Below are 16,947 nucleotides of genomic sequence, written 5' to 3' on the forward strand. Positions count from 1 at the left end.
ACAAATATACCTACATATTTCATACACATCATTGTCCCCCTCTTATATAAATATTATAAGTGATCTATTATTTACACTAACATTATGTTTATTGGATACACATAATTTTAATTACTAAGTGATTATACGGTACACAATACGGAATAGGTATACAAATAACACTATTAGATTTCTATTACAGTCGACTAGTCATTATAATAACATAATAGATCTTACTCTTTTCTTTTTATCTTTTTTAACCCATTCTAGTGCAGCTTCCCGACGCGGACGCATACTATCCCCAGTTTCTTCCAACCCAGGAAGTTTAGTTTCTTCACATTCCACACTATTAGAAACTAAACCTCCTCCAATATCAGCCTGACAATCTTCCCATTGTTCTGTTTCTACAGGTTTATTAGTCATTGAGCTGGGAGTATCTTCACCAATCGGAGCCACTAGAGCTAGCGAATGCCGAGACTTGCGTTTGTCTTTTAGGATTCGATGGATATGGCGTTTCTGTATCCGGCCATCCTTAGCCTTAACTACATAGGACACAGGACTTTTACGCTCTAGTAGTTCACGCTCCACCCATTTAGAAACTATTTCTCGCATAATCCCGTATGAGCACCCAAATTATAATTTATAATTTCTTCAATCCTTATACCCCACACCAAACAGATCTTCGGCAATATACCCTCTTCGCACGTTTCGCTCCGAAACCGGAGCATCATCAGGAGATGTTGACTTTACAATGAATAATTGTTACAACAATTACAACAACAACAAAACGTGCGTAGAGGGTATATTGCCGAAGATCTGTTTGGTGTGGGGTATAAGGATTGAAGAAATTATAAATTACACCACACAGATTCTCCTGCTTTTCGCGGAGTATAGCAAATTAAGCTTAATTTTGATAATAAATAATGACTGCATTGCACATATCTCTGAGAACCGATGGACGTTGGGGTCTTAAGGTGCTGGAATGTTGACCCCGCACCGGTAAACGCAGCGTAGGTCGGCCCCCAACGAGGTGGACAGATGACATTAGGCGAGTCGCTGGGAGCCGCTGGAGGCAAGTGGCCCAGGACCGTGTATTGTGGAACTGCCTACAAAAGACCAATGTCCAGCAGTGGACGTCGAATGGTTGACATGATGATAATGGTGATGATGACGATGAATGACTGCATTAATAACGCGTGGCCACGAACAGACCGAAAAAATCCAGTGGGTCCAGTATCGGTTATAGAATTCCCTCTAAAACTTTTTTGAATACCTTCAATGTTCAGAATTTGTAATTATAAGTATAGAGGGACATTTCTCATTGACTGTAAACAAATTGACACACATCCCATGATTGGAAAAGGGTGCCATAAAAAACATATTTCTTTTAGTAACATAAATTATTGTATCATAAACATTTTCATGTTACGCGATGTTTATAGGTAAAACGGTTTCCGGCACGGCCGATATGTCCGCAGCAACTTGATTGATGTGGCCGGAATACATTTGTTTCAGAAAACGTGATAGGTATATTTGATATAGTTATCAGAATCAAGATTTATTTATTAAACATGAAATAGATATATTAAAAATAATAATCATTTATTCAGGCTAATAACGATGGATACAATAATTACATGAATGCCCTAACCTCTGCGGAAGGCAAACCTGTGTTACAGAGGCTAGGTCTTTCCTGATGTAACAAAGAGTGCTTGTTTATTTTTAACCCTATTTTTTATAAAATCTACATATTATAAAAATTTAAGAGCTAAAATAAGAAAATAAAATAAAAATTAAAGTATAACTAAAGAATAAATTTTGTAGGTCTGTGTGTGTGTGTGTGTGTGTGTGTGTGTGTGTGTGTGTGTGTGTGTGTATGTGTGTGTGTGTGAGAGTGTGAGTGTGAGTGTGTGTGTTTGCGTGTGTGTGCGTGTGTGTGCGTGTGGTATATATATAAAGTGGTACAAAAGATTAAATGACATTTGAACTACGAGTATCTACAATTCCAATGAACTAGCAGTCCCTCGCAAATTTGTACGCTTATAAGTCAACCTTAAAAGATAGTAATATGCTGTCGCGGATTTCTTTAGAACTTTTGAAGGGGAAAAATTTTGAAATACATGATATTATCGCAACTTTAACCGCTTACGCAGAGCAGGTAGCGGAAGCTCTCAAAATTACAAAAAACCCCGATTTTGATACATTCTACATAAGTGCTCTGCTACTATTGGTCTTAGCGTGGTGATATACAATCTATAGCTTTTCTCAAAAAAAGGGCTATTTAACACTGAAATAATTTATCAAATCGGTCCAGTAGTTCCTGAGATCATCGCATTCAAGTAAACAAACAAAGACAAACTTCAGCTTTATATATATTTGTATAAGATGAGTTTAAAGGTATACACACCTAAACAGGCAACAATCTATATACCCCGTTACGTGAAAACGAACATGAAAGGAAAAAACTATTTTTAAATTGTACCTAATAATTGTTGGACGAAGCAGATGATCCACCTGATGATAAGTGGAAAACCATCGCCTGTAAACACGGCTTCTCTTCTGGAACATGCCACCCTGTGTCCATCAATTTGAGCCGTAGGTGTTAAGCCTCAAGAGCCTGTACTAACACCGACAACCATGCCCTTCGGACCAGAACACAGCATTGTAACAATACTGCTTGGCAGGAGAAATAATGGCGGCATAACAGCATTTTTAATTGTCTCCTAAACTATGCGACGAAAAAAAATGCTGTTAAGAACAAGGTTTATTAACATAAGATTGTATTGATATATGCAAACATAAACTAAGCCTGTTTAAAGGACGACTGCCGTTCGAAATCACATATTAATTTTAAAAATAACGCAATTTAATATTTAAATAGTCACATTTTAATGATGTTTGAAAATTACAATTTTATTATATTTTTTGTTTACTTATAAGAGACAGGTATAATAATAATAATAATAATAGCTTTATTATTCCTTACAACGGTCTACATATTATTTTAAATGGATTCTAAATTTACATAATTAAATTCTAAATACAAACAATGTTTAGGTTAGTAATTTTTCTTAAAACTATGTTAGATTTAATATTTGTTGTAAGGACCGCATTTGGCGGTGAAAGCCTCCTCCATGAGTAGCCAGGACTTTCTGTCCATAGCTGCTCTTGCCCATGTTTTTCCTGCTATCTGTGTTATATCATCAGACCACATTCTTAATGGTCGGCCTCTTCTGCGCTTAGAGTCTCGTGGGTACCAATTTGTAACTATGTATGACCACCGCTCGTCTTTTACTCTTTGTATATGTCCTGCCCATTTCCATTTCGAAACGAGTACATGTTTTATGGCATCTATAGCCTTTGTTTTCTTCAAGAAAACAAAGAGACAGGTATATGCCATGTAATATTGTAAAACGACAAAAGAGTATTTTTTATCTAACTGGTCTCAAGAAGTACTAAAAAGAGAGTTTTTAAAAATCGAAGGGCGGACCTTGCCCAGTCACGGGACAGTACGGCAGAAATAGAATGGAAAAGAAGAAAAATAAGTTCAAGGTACATTCGTAGTATTTGTATAGTGAACACACGGTTATATTCGGACCACAGAAGTAAGAAAGAGCGGATGGAAAATGGTATGGAAATCGAACACAGTTCCCAAAAAGGTCGACAGTAAATTATCCGCCATTTCCTCATCTCTATAAAAAGTTGCTTGTTTTAAAATTTCGCAACAAAATAGAAAAATATGCCCGAGAAAGTTGTCGCAACTTTTCGTCCATTATCGTCCCCGAGGCTCCGTGGGTATTAACAACCACTTTGCATTTTTATAAAGATGACAATATTTATTTTAGATAAATACAAGTACAGAAATTCGAGAGTTTAAATAGGGCCGTATATTTTAATACCTTAACCGAAAGCGAGCTATAAAAACGATCAGAACTCTAAAAAAGTTATCTATGCTCACGTTAAGCTTACGTCTTTTTTTTTTCTTAATCCTTTATTTATTCGGGACTTTTCTTAAGAACAAGCATGTCAGCCCCATCGTTCCCTATACGAAAATTAATAATTTCTTCTTTTCTTATCTTGACTTAAAATCTAATAGCATCCTGGCAATAAGGTGTAGCCAGGATATTTTGTCAAATCTCCACATCCTAAACATTTATTTCGATTAAATATTCATTGCCTATTCCGTCTTGAAAGTCAAAACTTTAAGTATTTAAATGGAATAAAACTACATTTCATGCGTACATAAAATAGTAGGCATGCAGTGGGTCGAAAAAAATATTCCATAACCAAAACAGCTAGTCTGCCTTCCAGTATGAAGAAGACATTTTACAATCGGGTGTGAGAAGAAAAAGATGCGTACAAATTCACAGACTCGAGGGTTCCAAATATTTAGTAAAAAAAAGAGCTAAAACGGTTTTAAAAAGTATGAAAGAAAGCATTGCTGCAAAAGTAGTTTATGGAACTGTTGTATAATAAGGGGTATTAAAACACTACTGTGGGTTTAGATTAAAATAACAACAACAACATTTAATACAATTGACTGTTATAATACCTAATTATCAACATTGGCATACAATACTCTAACTACTTCAATAATTTTAAAACATAAAAAAAATCACTGGAATATGTTTTTTAATATTGGAAGGTCCCGTTCCCGATGTACTCGGCGGAATATTTATATTTACTACCAATTAATTATTTTGATTTTCGATGGAATTCGAAAAATATATTTAATACTAATTACTAAAAAGTATTTAAAATATCTGGCGGTGTGCTGTCAAAATTTGAATCGCTATTTTTTTTTATAAAAAAAAAAATTAAAGGTAGCGAAAAAAAAATGGCGGGGATTTGAATAACCTACTTTTTTTAACGCCACGGCGTGGCGTTCTTCCGAGCACGCGCGTGAATGACAACGTTCTTTTTTTAAAATTGAAACACAAACCAACTTCTTAGCCGCTCATAGTTATACAATCTAAGTCGCTGCCTTCCCTTTTTCTCTTTGCCTTATTTAAACCAGGGAGAGAAGCTGTCCAGCTATGTATATCTCTTTTCAGGATACCCAAGTTCTGAGCCTTTTTATCAGGTTCATAGTTATAGCTTGTTTCGCACCTGCTCTTTCTCTGTTTTTCTAATCTAAATGTGTGCTAATAAGTGTAAAAAACTACCCCGCAATGCCACGTTATTTATTTTAGCCCTCGTATAAATTGAAACAGCTGGCGCCGCCATTAGTTTTAATAAAGCGAAAGTACCCTCAACTTTTTTCGTAACGCTACTGAGATTTTGTGTGACATTTTAAATGAAAAGGCGTAGGAGAAAGCGTAGGCAAAAAGGTTGCAAACAAATTGGATGGGGGTTTTTTCAAATTTGTTTGTTGTATTCTATTTTTCGTTCTGGTTCCCGGAAGACCTCCATGACTGCTTACAACTAATATTGTTCTGTTTTAAAATTTATTTATTCTTTATTTATTTTATATATTTATTTTTATTTATTTGTGAACAATAAAATAACTTAACCGCTAATGAATGAAACGATGATCACTATAAAAGTATGAAACTGCGTAACAGTGATCACGCCCACGTCCAAACTTAAAATTTACCACTGTTCACTGGATATTTATCAAGAAATCTAAAAAATATTAATTAAAATAAAATAAGATACAAAAAAACAACAATCTAAAGTGATACATGCAACATGACTAATCTTCATTTCGATTGTGTTTGTGTGTGCGTGTGTGTGTGTGTGTGGGTGTGTGTGTGTGGGTGGGTGTGTGTTTGTGTGTGTGTGTGTGGGTGTGGGTGTGGGTGTGTTAGTGTATGTGTTAATATTATGCATATTCTCGTCGTGCATAATGTATATTTAAATTCAATTTCTGCATAATGTCTAGCATATAACTTTGCGTTTGCTTTAGCGGTAAAGGAAGACATCACGAGTAAACATGAATACCCGATAGTTCTCCATACTGTTCTCAAAGGCCTGTAAAGTCTCAAACGACATAAGGCAGTCTAAATCACTTGATATATAAGCTATCAATAACATAAGCTGTCAAAAATTACTTTAGTTTACATTAAAGATGACTTGTAATAGTATTTATTGTTATTAATGTATGTATATGTATGTATGTATTATTTTATTTGTGTAATCTAGTTCAAGTATTAGTATTATATGTTATTAGTCTTTTTTTTAATATGCACGACCTGCAGTATGTTATCCTTTTGTTATCCTTATCCTAAGGTTGCCTGGAAGAGATCGCTACGAAGCGATAAGGCCGCCTTTTGTATACTGCATCTGTCTGTGTTTTTTTTTATTCTTCTTCCGTATTTTTTTTGTGTGCAAACAAAGATTATAAATAAATAAAAGTCCATCAGTTGACGGCCGACTGGCGCAGTGGGCAGCGACCCTGCTTTCTGAGTCCCAAGGCCGTGGGGTTCGATTCCCACAACTGGAAAATATTTATGTGATGAACATGAATGTTTTTCAGTGTCTTGGTGTTTATCTGTATATTATAAGTATTTATGTATATCATTTAAAGAAATATTTATCAGTCATCTTAGTACCCATAACACAAGCTACGCTTACTTTGGGGCTAGATGGCGATGTGTGTATTGTCGTAGTATATTTATTATTTACTAGCTGTTGCCCGCGACTTCGTCTGCGTTTGATTTTGTTTTTTGATGAGGCATTCAATTTAGTTGTAGTTCTAAAATAATTTAAAGTATTCAGTATCGTGTTCTGTCCTCTATCTCCAACCACATTGGTTCATCAGATCTAGACAAAATTTGGGCAAAATTAAATACATATTATATAATAGATATATAATACAAGAAATAGAACAAATAAGCTGTGGTATAGGAACACGTAGTACAAAGAACCGTCCTGTGTATAGTAATCTGAGGCGTAGGTGTTTAGCCTCATTTACCAGTAATTACACCGGTAGCCACGTCTGTTATACCGAAACACAGCAATGTTACTTGGCAGCTGAAATAAGCATGGCGGTAGTACATGCCCAGACTAGCTCTATATCATGCAAGGAATACGTCGTACGTAGAATCACCCTGTATATCATTCTGAGGCGTAGGTGATAAGCTTCATTCACCAGTAATTACACCGGTAACCACGTCTGTTATACCGAACACAGCAATGTTAATTGGCGGCAGAAATAAGCATGGCGGTACTACTACTACTTGCACGGACTAGCTCTTTGTCATGCAAGAAACACGTCCTACGAAGAACCGCCCTGTATAAATCATTCTGAGGTGTTGATGTTAAGCCTCGTATATGAAGCTTAATTACCGCGGCAATCTCATATTTTAGTCCAAAATACAGCAATGTTATTTTGCGGCAGAAATAACCTTGGCGGTAGTACTTGCCCGGACGAGCTCTATATCATGACAGGAATACGTCGTATGAAGAATCAACCTGTATATATCATTCTGAGGCGTAGGTGATAAGCTTCATTCACCAGTAATTACACCGGCAACCTCGTATTTTAGTCCAAAATACAGCAATGTTATTTTGCGGCAGAAATAACCTTGGCGGTAGTACTTGCCCGGACGAGCTCTATATCATGCAAGGAATACGTCCTACGAAGAATCACCCTGTATATATCATTCTGAGGCGTTTATGTTAAGCCTCGTACACCGGTAACCACGTCTTTTAGACTAAAATACTGCAATATTCCTTGCGCCAAAAATATGTATAGCAGTTACAGGTACTTGCCCAGAGCTCTGTCATAAATAGCTCTAATACTACTAAATGTATATATCATTCTGAGGCGTAGGTGATAAGCTTCATTCACCAGTAATTACACCGGCAACCTCGTATTTTAGTCCAAAATACAGCAATGTTATTTTGCGGCAGAAATAACCTTGGCGGTAGTACTTGCCCGGACGAGCTCTATATCATGCAAGGAATACGTCCTACGAAGAATCACCCTGTATATATCATTCTGAGGCGTTTATGTTAAGCCTCGTACACCGGTAACCACGTCTTTTAGACTAAAATACAGCAATATTCCTTTGCGCCAAAAATAAGTATAGCAGTTGCAGGTACTTGCCCAGAGGAGCTCTGTCATAAATAGCTCTAATACTACTAAATGTATTAAAACGTATTTATTTTATTTACCAGGGTAGCATATTCACATGGGATTATTCACCGAGGTTGAGTTCATTCATTCGTTTATATTATACGGCGTCGGTGAATATTCCCCGAAGACACATTTTCTAATAACACGACCCAGATCTTGAATCAATGCCTAGTGAGGTAAACACGTGTTCACATAAGTATCACGTTTTATAATTATTATAGCAATTCCAAATTTCAAAACTTATTTTGTACAAACTTACTTACTTATTACCCTACAGACATACCGTGCCTCTGAGCGATTTAACGTTCCGATACGATAAGCAGTAATGAGTATAGTTTTAACATAAATACTATACTAGAATACTCTAGCCCGTTACATCAGGTAGGTCGCAGTCACGTGGTATAGCTAAGTTGTCGTGGAATTAAAAAAAAAAAACTACTATGAAAGTGGTAGGTAAAACTCACGATGGTATGAAGTGCACGCCATTCGGTTTAATTAACTGCCATATCACTTTTAGTATAGCTGACTTTCATCGATCCATCATTTTGAGATTGCAATCGAGTTGCTTTCAATTAAAAAAAAAACAAGTTTGTTTTTTTTTACAATTTCAAGTTTTTCTTAGTGGGCACGTTTTTTGAATACGAGCATTTTGTCACGTCGATTCGTTTGCTTACCAAGGATATAAAGTTACCAAAGTTATATCTTGCACCTGTTAAAAATTTATTATGGCACAAATTTGGAAAATTTACCTTTTTCTTTTAATTTTTTTTTATTTATTTATCTTAAAAAAACAATCACATTAAAATGGCTAGTATAAAAGCACCGTAAAAGCCACGGAGGTTTGTCCTCGGTGCCTATCTGCAACAATTTAGTTTAGTTTAGTTTAATTATATTACTTTATTTACTCTAATTATGTCGTTTAGAGTAAATAAAGTAATATACTTAAATAAAGTAACGTACTTAGGACGGACGTCTTCCGGGAAGCACAACAGAAGATAGAATACAATGAACAAAGTGAAAACCCCTATCCATCCAGATAAGGCAGGGGCGATTGTGCTTTCTTAAAACATTTAAATTAATTCCACATATCTGAAGATGAAGATGTTAAATAACATGAGAAATTACATCACCGTTTTGGTAAAAATAATACATCGACCTTGACTATTATTGGAAGTTGGTTGAAATTAGAAGAAGAAGAACCTAAAAAAGATTTCATTCAATAAATTCCGTGCCATAAAATATTTCCTGGCGTGCTTTCGCTATCTGTATCCACAGGGAATACTCTGAGATCCTGAATAATATAAAACCTAATTTGTTGAGAAGTCTCTTATAATACAATTTTCCGCCCAATTGAGCTTTTGACCTTTCCGCCTCAAAAAAAATATGTTCCAACTTCTAAGTGTACATTCTCACGCAAACCTTAATCGTTTCACAGAAATACGTAGAATGTGAAAACTTAGAGGTGGTGGGTTCATATTTTTGATGTGTCCTTTTTACTCTTATGAAATTTCTTTCGGATTTAGATATAAAGCTCGACTAGCCAATGCCAATGCCAATGGACGCTGGACGCTGGGCAGACGTGTTGGTGATGACAGTATATGATAGTAATAGCGCGGAGGATGCTATTGAACGTTCTTTTTTTTTTTCTGCTATAATGTTATAACAAGTTGGAGTGTAAAGTATTCCTAAATATCTCCATCAGTGGCTCCAAGAAGCTGTTGTGTACACAGCGGCCACACCCCGGAAAACCGCGTTTTACTCGCGGGCTACACCTGATGGAGGTTACTACGTTCACAGACGTAGTTTGCGAGTAGATCCGACCGATCCTACGACGGTCTGATCATCGAGCATTCGAAGTATGCGAGCTTAAATTGGCCCAGCAATGTTTTATTCGCTCTGCGAAAGTCTTTCATACCTCCCGAGTGACATTGGCGTGCATAGAGGGTATGCACAGGGTATGCAGATGATATACAATAAAGAAATTCACCAGTGCGAGTTATAAATACTTTAGGGTAGGCTTTTTATAACTCTTACAAAGCCTATCCTTAACTTTTTTTTATAACACTTACTGGAGATTTTTTTCATTTTATATCATCTGCATACCCTGTGGATACCCTCTATGCACGCCACTGAGTGACATGATGAGGACTTGAGTGATTCCTATTCCTAAAAATAGGACCAGCGATCTTTCTGATAAGTCCAATTATAGGCCTATCGTGCTTGCTACCATTATAGCTAAAATATTGGACTGTTTTATAGAAAATTGAGTGAAACACTATTTTTTTTTTGCGACTAGTTTTAACTATATAATAATTATTAGGCTGCTAGTAAGTAAGTCAATTATTTTAGGCGTTTAGATATTAAGAATTTGACCTTTCCATTTCAGCTTCTTGATAGGTATATACACACTTAACTCTCTACCTATCCTGAGTAATGGAACTCTAATGGCGAACAAATCTTGCTAGGCATTGGATGGTTTAATAAATATTGCCGACGATTTTGTCACCTCAATGAATAGGTTTAACAAAACGCACGTCGTGTTATCGTGTAAAGTATACCTACTTAGGCTTAGATATTTATTGAGTAACGTAAGGCAAAAACAACAGCGTGAATCTGTTATCACAGTATGGCACAGTACAGTAGTAGTAGCACAGAAGACGCTACTGCCCCCCTCCCTTCCTTTCCATAATATTCGATATTTCCTTAGTCGCCTCGTACAACATCCGCGCAAGTTCAGGGCTGTTGATTACAAAAAAATATACATACCTTTGAAGAAAAAAAAAATCTGCCAAGTTATAGTTCCTCTATACGTTTCTTTATATAAAAACGTCACCGACTGACCGTATTAATATTCAAAAAGAAAATTAAAAAGATAAAAGTAACTTTTCCATTAACATTTTTTTTCATTATTATTACTAATTAGTTGCTTTAATAAAATTAAACATAAATTAAACATTAAAGAGTAACCTGTAGCGAGAGTCTACGTGCGTGAATCTCTCATCACATTTATTACACTATTACAACGATTGTTTGGATTTTAAGGGTCTTAGGATGATATTTAATACTAACCCTATAACATTTTTCATGAATCAATCAACAATCGACTTACCAGAAACGGACATAAATTAGTGATATCTGCATATCGTCTGCGAAAGGTACAGAACTCCTTTGTGGGGTTGAGTATACGCTATTAGAACATGATTCCTAAGGTAATTCTTGACATATCAATACATACGTTTAAAAAATATGTAAAAACACATCTAATACAGCGAGGTTACTATAAATTTGATGAATTCCTTAATGACAAGGTAGATTGGAAGCAGCCAGCCTCGCTCTCATCTCCCGCAAGATAGAAAAATGATTGTAAATGTTGATGTTGGAAAAGAGTGACTACTGAGTTTCTTGCCGGCTCTTCTCGGTAGAATCTGCTTTCCGACCTGGTGGTAGAGTCACTACAAACATACATACTTGACGTTTCAAAAGTGCTTATAAAGTAGGCCTTCTTGAAATAAATGAATTAAATTTTGATTTTTTTTTAAATTTTGAATTGGGTTTCCAAATGCGATGCGATTCCAGGGATAAAACCCATTACTATTAACCCATTAGTAGCCCACTACAGGGCACGGGTCTCCTCTAAGAATGACAAGCTTTAAGGCCGTATTCCAGAACACTGACTTCACTGAATTTGTACACTTCACATAACCTTAGGACCATTATAGAAAACTCTTAATGCATGCATGTTTAATCACAATGTCGTCCTTCACCGTCAAATCCAAGTCTTATTTAATTGCTTAAAACGCGCATTACTCCGAAAAGTTAGAGGATCGTCCGGGATCGAATTCGGTCCCCTGAAATAAAAGCCCTAACTAGGCTATCAATTTTCAGAGATTAGCACGTTAAAACAACAAAACAACTTCTCATTTTCGCTTATCATTAGAATATAATAGATAGGTATCATCTTACAAACCAATCTTACCTTATCATTCGCTGATCTCACCCGTTAAATATTGCTATATCATACTTATGCCCCGAACATGAATTGAAAGATAAACAGAGCACCACCCGAGATGAAATTCCCATCGGACCGCAATTCTAAGAATGAGGTTAGTTATATTAACCCTCAAACTTTTATATCCTCCAACTTGTTTTTCCTTTTCTGTCTAGTAGATTCGATTGGCAATAACACCGTGGTAGTTTTATTAAAGAACTATTGAACAGTTTTTGTAATACTTATTAACGGTATCGGTATAGTATAAGATATCCTGGGGTGAGTTCGAATCCCAGGACATCTAACTTTTCTAAGTTATGTGCGTTTTTTATCAATTAAAATATCACTTGCTTCAACGGTGAAGGAAAACATCGTGAGGAATCCTACACGTATGAGAGTTATCCATAATATTCTCAAATGCTTGTGTACTCTACCAATCCGTACTTGGCCAGCGTGGGGGTCCACGGCCTTAACCCTTCTCATTCAGCAGGGCTAGTACAGGTGGGAGATAAAAATTATGCCCTGACAAGAGATATAATTAACGTGCCCATCACTGGAACATGGAATAGGAGAAGTTTATCGACGTTTTTTAATATAAGTTTATTATTTGGATATTATTTCCACTTATGCGGCAGTGCTCTGATAGTTGATAAAGCTGTGGGAGAAGATAAATTTATATCCTTTCTCCGGAATTAATAATTGTCTCCTGCCCATGCTAGCCTTGCTTAGAGTAGACCCGTGCCACATAGTTGGCCGATAGTGGGTTGAAAATGATACTTATTGTGAGACCTGATTTAGCAAAGGTGTCAAACGATTACAAGAATATTAGTTAATGCATTGAATTTACGACACGGCGCGACTAACCACAAGGCTTGGAAGCAGGCCACTCCGCTCTCATCTCTCACAAAACAGCAAAATTCTAAAGATTGTTAAACTTTAAAATGATGTTGGAAAAGAGCAATCTGCTGAGTTTCTTGCCGGCTCTTCTCAGTGGAATCTGCCTTCCGCACCAGTGGTAGAGTCACTACAAACAGACTGTCTTGACGTTTCAAAAGTGCTTATTAATTTGGCCTACTTGAAATAAATGAATTTTGAATTTGAATTTGAATTTGACATCTCTGGCCGTAGTGGTAAGCGCTATAGTTTTATGAGTATTATGTCCAGGGTTCTATCCCAGAGGGGGTATTTCAAAAAATTTATAATTTATAAATTTCATCGTTGTCAACAGAGGCGTGCCGCTAAGAAATTCATTGTTCAATATATGAAGCGTAGAAACTGGATGGGTATGGTTTTATGTTACTGCGATACCCACCCCTATACAGGTTAGCCCGCTACTATTTGGGACTGCATCATCGCTGAACACCAAGTTAGATGGCAGTAAAGGCTAACTTGTGGTGAATTAAAAAAATATATCTTTGTCCGTTAAAAATTTCAAGGGATATTAACGAGTTAATGCGGGATATCTATACTTTGAGGGAGGGCATCATTCGTTCAATTTTCCTCGGGCTTCTAAACGTACGCCTTACGGCAGTATATATATATATATATATATATATATACATATACAGGCGTATCTTATATATATATAAATATATACAGTTACACTAACTACTGTAAACTTATTAAAAACTCCTTTCCTGATTATGACTTCGTAGTGTTTCGCAAACACTTACGTACACATATACACACACACACACACCGTCACCCACTCACATGCATACACTTGCATGCATGATTGAGTTTGTAAAAATAATAATAATAAGCGGTAAAAAATAAATATTAATACAATGATAAACAAAAATAAAAAATTGAATGCCAATCATATCATCCAATCAAAAAGTCAGGTCGTATGAGATGGAAGGACTATGAGTGTAGGTACGGCAATTATTTCATGCAATCATAAAGTCAGATTACAAGGGTAGGGGTTGGGTTACGTTGCTGAAATAGGTGGCATTTACCTCGTCTTACATAAGTTCGGGTATTTGGGCAATCATAACCGCAGATGTCGGCTGACTTAGACAAATAGGGGCTTAGTACTGAGACCATAATTTGAATTAATTGAGGACATTTATTCATATTTGCTTTTATAATAACTTTGCTTAAACATGTAAATAAATAAATAAATAAATAAATATACTACGACAATACACACATCGCCATCTAGCCCCAAAGTAAGCGTAGCTTGTGTTATGGGTACTGAGATAGCTGATGAATATTTTATGAATATAATACACATAAATTCAGATAAACACCCAGACACTGAAAAACTTTTATGTTCATCACACAAACATTTTTCCAGTTGTGGGAATCGAACCCACGGCCTTGGACTCAGAAAGCAGGGTCGCTGCCTACTGCAAAAGTATTAAGCATTATGCAATTAAATAAATAAATAAATATACTATGACAATACACACATCGCCATCTAGCCCCAAAGTAAGCGTAGATTGTGTTATGGGCACTAAGATGACTGATGAATATTTTTATGAATTACTAGCGTATCCAGCCCGCTTCGCCGGGCTAGATTCTGCTTTATTTTATTTAAACAATAAACTTACATCATTAAATTATTAATTTAAGTCTCATAATATATTTGATAATTTCTTCTCTCCGTATTCATTCTTTTCTCGAACGGGTGAAGATCATTATCTACTCCCATGTACACCCAACAATAGAATATCATCATAGTAAATAAAAGCTGTATTTGACATTTTGAAAGTTCAAAAATAGGAGTGCTCCGATCGTCACCAAACTTTACAGGATTACTCGCCAGGTCAATTCGGAGATTCCCTGATAGTTTCATTGAAATCGGTCCAGCCGTTTCGGAGCCTCTACGGAACATACCCACACACTTTCTCTTTTATATATGTAGATATACATAAATACTTAGAAAATACACATAAACACTTTTATATATGTAGATATACATAAATACTTAGAAAATACACATAAACACCCAGGCACTGAAAACATTCATGCTCATCACACAAATATTTTCCAGTAGTGGGAATGGAACCCACGGCCTTGGGCTCAGAAAGCAGGGTCCCTGCAAACTGGGCCAATCGGCCGTGAAATAGATTTAAAAATTAGATTAGATTTAAAAATTGAAATAGATTTTAAAAGTTGCGTGATTTTGTATATAAGCTACACGATTGTAAATCGAGTTCGAAGCTCGATTTTGGAAATAGCGCGCAGGAATGTAGGTCACATATAGGGCGATTAAAAGTTTTATCACCATTTGATTAAGCGTCATGAGAAACTGTGCTAAGAAAGTTTCTACTCTATTTACCTATTATGCACGTGTAGAGTACATATAGTTTTTTTACAATGATCAATGACTTTCTTACATTTTCTTTGTCAAATAAATTATCTATAACGTTACAATAAAAATTATAACTAAACTAATTACCTTTTGTAAAGGTCATGCCCGCATGGAATGGTGCCAAGAGTGACGGCATCTCCGCGCTGAACCGCCGTTTTCCTACATTAAAATAGTTTAATTATGAGTGTATTAGAGTGATGGAACTCACTACAAACAGACATGACGTTACTAAAGATAGAGTAAGTTTACTTGAAATAAATGAATTTGATAGACTGTTTTTTATTACTACCATTGCTTAAAGCAGTATTATTTTAAAATGAAATGACCTCATGACACGCCTTAACGTTTCTAAAATATATAAATTAAAAATATACAAAACCTCCGACATTTTCACCTTTAAAAAAAAATAAAACAATATCAAAATTCATTGATTCAGGAGCTGCGCTGCAAAAAACATAAAGACTCATACGCACACACACACACATACACTTGCGCGCGCGCGCGTTCCTTAAATATACACTGTGATGATCTAAAACAATCAAAATTTTTAAATAACTACTGTTCTGTTACTATCTCTGCTACTCTTTTACCGACTGTTTGTTGTTAACGATGGTAGAGCACCTAGACCTTATTCAACCGTCCCCTTAGGTGATTCAAATTGTAGAATGTTTGCAATGAATAACGGTTAAGCGAATTTTATCTTGTTTCCTTTCCTAATAAAAAGTTTACGATACAAGGTTTCCTTGTACTCGAATTTCTCTAGCGTGAAATCTCGACAAAACAAGAACAACGCTTGTTAGTTTCGACAAGAAATTCTGTTAAGTTAGAAACTTTGTAATACAAGAAATAAAGTATAGGAAAACGAAAACATTTTAACAGCTACTTGTCACGTTTTTTTGTGATTGCCTTATGAAACTAGCTGGGAAAGAGTGTCAAAAAAACAAAGCTTTTGAAACTTTATGCCCTTGCAACTATAATACCTTTTAGTACTTTCCAAAAAAAATTTGAGATTGGGATCTCCATCAAGATATTCTCGGTACTAGCGCTGATATAGAAGAATTGCGTATCCGTGCTTCCGATAGCACGTTAAGCCCGATAATTATCACTACTTTTATAATCCCACATTGAAGCAGGGGGGGTGCTTATGCTCAAAAACCCTCCCTCTTACTAGAGAGTCGGCCCACCATTGTAACAGGCTCAGGGTGTGTGTCTGTGAGGATTGGTCGTGTTCCAAGGTCAGAATTCCTTTTTCATATAAAAGAAAAGGCCAATGACTTTCGACGACGTCCCTGGCGCAACGGTGAGCACTGTGTTTCGATTCCGAGCAGCAGTTTGAAAATTTATTATTTCCTTTGAAATTTTCTTTGGTCTAGTTTGGTTGGAGGCTTTGGCCGTGGCTAGTTACCACCCCACCGACAAAGACGTGCAGCTTCCGGTGCGATGTCGTTTGGAAACCGACTAGGGGTATGACAACCATACTCCGTAACAGTTTAGCCCTCTACCATCTTAGGCTGCATCGTCACTTACCAGATGAGATAGCAGTCAAGAGCTATCCCGTAGTATAAAAAAATGTGGAAG

The sequence above is a fragment of the Pararge aegeria genome, chromosome 23, assembly GCF_905163445.1.
Source record: "Pararge aegeria chromosome 23, ilParAegt1.1, whole genome shotgun sequence".
Classification (NCBI taxonomy): Eukaryota; Metazoa; Arthropoda; class Insecta; order Lepidoptera; family Nymphalidae; genus Pararge; species Pararge aegeria.